Source organism: Phlebotomus papatasi, chromosome 1, assembly GCF_024763615.1.
Source record: "Phlebotomus papatasi isolate M1 chromosome 1, Ppap_2.1, whole genome shotgun sequence".
Lineage (NCBI taxonomy): Eukaryota > Metazoa > Arthropoda > Insecta > Diptera > Psychodidae > Phlebotomus > Phlebotomus papatasi.
In genome coordinates, this window is record NC_077222.1 from 15,938,158 (window position 1) to 15,945,188 (window position 7,031).

Below are 7,031 nucleotides of genomic sequence, written 5' to 3' on the forward strand. Positions count from 1 at the left end.
CTGCGAGAAAAATGAAAAAAAGAAGAAAAGCGTTTTTCAAGGTATTTTAGAAAAAAAACACACAAAAGACTACAAATCGTTTGACCAATGCAAACAAAAAGCGGCGAGACATGGTAATGACGTTTCTTTTCGCCGTAAGACATCAGAAATTTCTTCGCTTTTTTGTTACTTTTTGCTCTGTCTATACCTTTTGTTACTTTTTACCCCAAGTGGCCATTTTTAATAAAAGGATTTCTGGAGAAAAGAACTTTTGTGAAATTAAAGAATTAAAGAATCCAAATTATTTAAAAAATATTCACCAGTGCATCAATTTTGGAAAATAAGTAGGTAATAATTGTTATCTTCTGCAAGGAAAATATTTCAAAAATAGGGCTAAAAATTTCGATATTTTTTATTTTCTAAATTCCTTATTCGAATTCGAAAAAACTTACGACATTGAAGATGGTCTATGGATGCTATGTATAGAAAAATAATGAGCCGCTATCTTTTTTACCTTGGAAGATATTGAATTTTGAATTTTTCGATTTGTGACTTTTTGTCCCAGTCTCCCATATCGTTCTTGAATTAATAAGGAGAACCGACTTATACTCAATTTCTGAACGATAATCCGGTGTTTGTCGGATGGGAGCGGTCTAGTTCAGAATAAAAGCCTTTTCTTCCCAGAGCTTTCGGTGCACTACGCACCTTCTTCAGCGGCTGAAGGAAATACTTTTATTCAAAAAAATTAACATTTATTTACATCAACTCTTTTGCACACTTACTCGAAAATGTCACAATACATCTGGGGCAACGTCTTAATTCGGAACAGAAAGAAAAGGCTTTTAGATGGGATGGGAAAAAAGGCTTCTATTCTGAGCTAGTCCGCTCCCACCCGACGAACACCGGATTATCGTTCAAAAAAAGTTCTTGAATTATTGCAACGAATATTTTGAAATTGCCCAATAAATCGCGAATACTTGGCAAATATTACAAATATTTTATCAATATCGAAAATCTTGCGAATATTGCAAATAGTTTGTAATGATTTGATTATGAATTCCTAAAGTTTCTATTCTTTTTACAAACAATATTCTTAAAATGATCACTTGACGAACATTTTTTGTTCTTTTACAAACATTTATTCGTATATTTTTGTTTGTCTGGCAAACATTTGTGAACAAATGGCAAAATTTTACGAACATTTTTTGTGTTTACGAACATTTACGAACAAATATTTATAAGAATAATAAATACTCGTCAAGTGATCACGTTATGAACAATGTTCGTGACAAAAGTACGAACTTTTTTGTGCACTGGTGAAAATGAAAGGGTCACCGATGATCCTTTGAAAGGGTCACTGTTTTGACACCTATTTATCTCCGGAATAAACGAATAAAAACAATGAAAAACTCATCCTTGGTGTGCGCTCAGATAAGAGAAATATGAAAAGAGTATTAAATTTACGATAAAACATAATCTATCGTGATAAATGTGCATACAAAATTTCAAAAAATTCAAGAACAAAGAATCAAAATCAAAGATTCAAGTGAACCATTCAAATCAAAGGAACATATATGAGACGCTCACAGCAGAAGTGAACTGTTTTAATAGGGAAATGCATACTCCGAAAATAAACTGGATGATTTCAGTGTCACTTTCTCTGATTGACGATTTACAAAATATTTTTATCTATGTAAAGGAAAATTCTCTCTTAAAAATTCCTGACATGATAAGAAATAAATTAGAAGCAGCAGTTCAGGTTTTCAATGACTTCAATTACCTCGGATAGAGAATAGATAGAGGTAAAGAACCAGAGATTTGTGGCGGGAAATAGAAACTACTTTGTACTCTCGTCGTTATTTCCATCAAAGAACGTTTGGTGCTGGAATACGTATGGTCTGCTGGGGAATTCATTAGCAGTATGACAAAGTCATATGACAAATTTGTGTGGTAAATTCGGGAGCAGAATATTAAAGCCCAGAGAGCGTGGAAAGGCCATTGCCAGGAGCTTCATGAAGCTCTCAATCATCAATATGAATCTGATTTGCGATTAATTTTTCCAAATTTATCACATAAACAATTTAAATTTGTCATATGACATTGTCGGACTACTATAGAATTTCCCTATTGGAAACGCAGGATATATAGAATATAATAGAATATAGGCAGAAAGACGAGTAGAGACCCAAGAATAAACCCCTGGCTAACATCTTTATTTAGAATAACTGGTGTAAATGTATAACCCGAATATTTGGGAATTACTGAAAATACCAAGAATGTTTTGAGAATATTGCAAGTATTACGAATATTAAGAATATTCTGTGAATATTTTTTTAACAGTGAAAAGATTGAGAATATTCTGTGAATATTTTGCTAGTATTGTAGAACAGCGTTCAACGGCTCTATTTGAATTTGAATATAGTCCCTTCTCTTTGGTGTAACGTCTTGAGGAGGGCTATGCGCATGGCTATTCTATTCAGTCTCGCCGATTGTCAAAGAATGGGTTTGGGGTTGCGCTGGGGTTAACCCTCCAAAAGGTCACTATAATTCTCCTGCGAGTTCTAGAATACACGTTGGTGACTCGGTCGCGATTTAATTAATAATCCTCCGCTTTAATTAGGGTTTTCTTCAATATTGCATATTGAGAATATTCTATGAATATTGCAAATATTGGGAAAATTTCGAAAGAATTTTGCAAATATTGAGAATATTCCGTAAGAATTCTGCAAATATTGAAAATATTTCGCAAAAATTTCGCATATAATATGAATTTAACGCAAATGTTTTGAAAATTTTTGAGAATATTCCGCAAGAATTTTGCACATATTGAGAATATTTCGCAAGAATTTTGCAAATATTGGGAATACTCCGTAAGAATTTTGCAAATATTGAGAATATTCCGAAAGAATTTTGCAAACATTACGAATATTCCGCAAGAATTTGGAAAGTATTGGAAATATTCCGCAAGAATTTTGAAAATATTGGGAATATTCCGCAAGAATTTGGCAAATATTGAGAATATTCCGCAAGAATTTTGTAAATATTGAGAATATTCCTCGAGAATTTTACAAATATTGGGAATACTCCGTAAGAATTTTGCAAATATTGAGAATATTTCGCAAGAATTTTGCAAATATTGAGAATATTTCGCAAGAATTTTGCAAATATTGAGAATATTTCGCAAGAATTTGCAAATATGGGGAATATTCTGTAAGAAATTTGCAAATATTGGGAATATTCCGCAAGAATTATGCAAATATTGGGAATATTCCGCAAGAATTGCAAATATTGGGAATATTCTGTAAGAAATTTGCAAATATTGTGAATATTCCGCAAGAATTTTGCAAATATCGGGAATATTCCGTAAGAATTTTGCAAATATTGCGAATATTCCTCTAGAATTTTGCAAATATTGAGGATATTCCGCAAAAATTTTTCAAATATTGAGAATATTCTGCAAATATTTTACGAATATTCCTAATATCGTGAATATTTTGCAAATAATTTACAAACTGGCAAACATTTAACAAAATCAAAAATAGAAAACCAATTTTGCCTTAGTGAAATGCCCCTTGCTTAGTGAAGACGTTTCTGATCTGCGTTCCGTGTTGATGAACCAAAAACAATTTAGTGTTCTTGTTTTTTGTTGCTTTGCTTAGCCGAGAAACATTTTTTTTTCTTGTTCTTTCGTCTTCTCTCAATTTCGCTATCTAAAACACATTGAAAATATTCTTTACGGTCATTGTTTCTTGCTTAATGGATACTTTGTGAAATTTATTCTAAATGAATATCCAGTCGAACAAAAAAAACTAATATTTCCTGCTGAAATAATCACATGATTTCTTCTAATTCATCATTTCTAAATACTTTTCATTTCATCTTTTCCGAAAGATTTTTTTTTTCATCATCATTTTCACTTTCAATTCAACTCTACTTAAATAGAAGTTTGAATTCTGCCTCTACATCGCTAAAATCTAAATAAAAATTGCTACATATACCTCTAAATATGTACAAATACAAATAATTAATGTGTTTTATTTAAATAGTTTATAATAATGTCAATTACACATTTATTATTTTGTAACATTTCTTTCTGGAAAGTAATCCTGTGTGAATAAGTTAAAATGTTTTGTTGATTCTTTTTTTTTCTAGCAGAATGGTATATGATATGAATAATTAAATTTTAATACAAAATGTGTTTTTTTTTACTGTATATCTACTTCCCTTCTGTTAAATGCCACGAATATTGAAAATCGAAGAGAATTTGCAGTTTGTGGACAGGAAATTGAATGCTCTGCATAATTATTCTTTCACTATTCATCTTTTTGTTGAACTTGAACTTGGAATTAAATCGCTGAAGGCAATGGGATTTAACTGGAATTTGCAAAGTGTGACAACAACTTTGAAGATACATTTGAGACATTTCACTTGATGTCCTTGATGATAGATCAAGGATGAAAACTGCATGAATTCATGCTTGTAATGTACAAGGACCCAGCCAGTAGACCTTTAATAAATTAAAAGAAAAAGAACAAATTCTAACTTCTTCTCAATCTCATTTCTCAAATCAAGATAAACGCGGCTTGACTTTGGACCACAAAATTGCGTTTCAAGATCACAACTCAGCAAATTTTAATGACCAGAAGCCCCAGAAGCACGTCCGAATAAGAATGCTTCAATCCCTCAACAATTCCAATGAAGAGCGACCAATAAATTTTATTGATTTAAAATAACATAATTATAATGGAGCCCTTCGCGGTAAGAAAGGTTAGCCCTTTTTTACTGTATGCTAATTAATAATTTTCGCGTTTTGATGATCTTGTCAATTATGTTATTGTATGAATTTGTGAACTTGATGAAGGAGAAGGTGAAATAGCTCAAGCCATTTAACTTTATAATCGACTAATCAACCGAGTTTTCTGCCGTTTTTGTAACAAATTCCTCTATTTCAGCCAGTTATTGATATTATTTATATTTCATTTATAAACATTTATTGAGCTTTTAATCTCTTTATACTTCAGAACAAAACTTTAATCTTTCATCTCCGCTATTTTGCCTTTTCTATTAAATTCTAAAAATGAGGATAACAAAATGAGAAATTGAAGGGGCAACAACTTTTTAAATTGACCAATTGAACTATGGAGCAGTCGTCTTTATAACAAAAGCTCTCAGCAACCTCAAAAATCCGCTAATAAATAAAAAGAATCTCTGATCCCTTTGCGAATGTTAGAGGAATTGGTAGGTTCGACCGCCGCCTGGGTTAACAACTGTAAAATAAGTCACTCGCTCTTCACAGCCAACTAAGATTTACTACAGTTTGAAAAAAAAAATAGATCATTTGTAATCCCCACAGCAAAAGAAAGCGGAATAGGAATAACAAGCGAAAAATTCCTCGAAATTTTCCAGTAATTTTCCTTGAAAAATTCCATAGGAATTTGCCATAATAAATTCAAGGGAAAATATCAGGATAAATCCATTTCCAGGGAAATGGATTCATAGAGGATTTTTTCTGTGTAATACTTCCATGGAAATGTTCGTGGATTTTATATGGATTTTTCCACTTAAAAATAAAATGGAGGAGAAATGAAGTTGTCACATGCACCTCATGCTTTTATTTCCGAATATTAAAGAAATAGCAAATATCACGATGATTTTAATATGTTTTACTAAATCAGCGATAGCGAATTACTGCTATAGATAATAAAAAATTATTTTATAAAAAAATACTTTTTCCTAAAATACACATTAAATTACATAAAAACAGTTTTATTTTAGGTTGGCAACTTAAAATACCGCCCCTATAGCCAACGGCCGCAGCGATTCCACTGGATTTCCAGCAGGCTTTTCTGCCATGTCCGCTGATTTTACCGCTAAAAATCTGCGTAAGCTTCCGAGATGGAATTTGACACTAAATTTCTTCCTAGCGTTTCATGGACGCTTGCGGAACTCTGTATAGGACCGTCTAATAAGAAATGTCCGCGAGTTTCCATGGACTTTTCTCTGACGAATATTTCCACGGCTTTTCCTATGGATTATTAGCGTATAATCGGTAGTCAGCCCTTTAAAAATTTGGAAAAATCCTCTTTATTTCCACGAAATTCTCCATGCAACGGCTTTAGAGGCTTCCGTGGTTTAATATTACAGAATTCCACGACTTTTCCAGTGGATTTTTTAAATATATTTTTCTTCAAAATAATTCCAAAAATTGATTAAAAATTTCGTGGAACTTTCATAGAGAATTTCCAGAAAAAAACATCCACAAATATGGACGATCAGTGCCAATTGGCAGCTTAGAACTTGGAGAGTGTTCATCTATCAAACGAACACTCAAATGCTCTACTTTTGAATTGAAATATTGCTACCATATCGTTCATTTGAGTATGTCTAGCTCGCAAGAATTATAGCGTTTAGGGCGAAAAATAATTGCAGAATTTTCGCGCTTACTTCCATGGAGTCTTGATCGGAAAGATATCAGAAAATATACTCGGAATATTCAAAGGAAATTTTGAATCAATTTCCAGGGAATGCTCTCAGATATGTTGCAAGAAAATTCCTCGTACTTTTTTTCCAGGAAATCCACGCGAAAAAAAGCTGATAACTCCGCAGAATTCTAAGCGGAATATTAGCGTTTATTTCCACGGAAACTCTCGCGGAAAAATAGAAGACAAATTACAGGGAATTTTCTGTTACTGTGAAACTTTGCGGCCCATCGCCTAAAGGGGCATATCTAATTTTATTATAATTCTCACAGGAGTCACTAATAATTTTTGGAGAAGGTTTGGAAACAAATTATCCATGTTGTCACAACTTCATTTTATTTGCTAGACATTCGAGAAAAATAGTGGAAAAAACCATGGAAAGATAGTGGAATTTTCTATATGATTTCTCCAGCTTATCCAGGACGATTCACGACGTTTGATTTTCCATATAAATGTTCCGCGGAGTTCTGCGGAATTTAACGCTGGAATTCCAGTGGATCGTACTTAAAATTCCATGGAGAGCTTTGATTCCAATGGAATTTCCGACTCCAAATTCCATGGAAAACTTCCAGA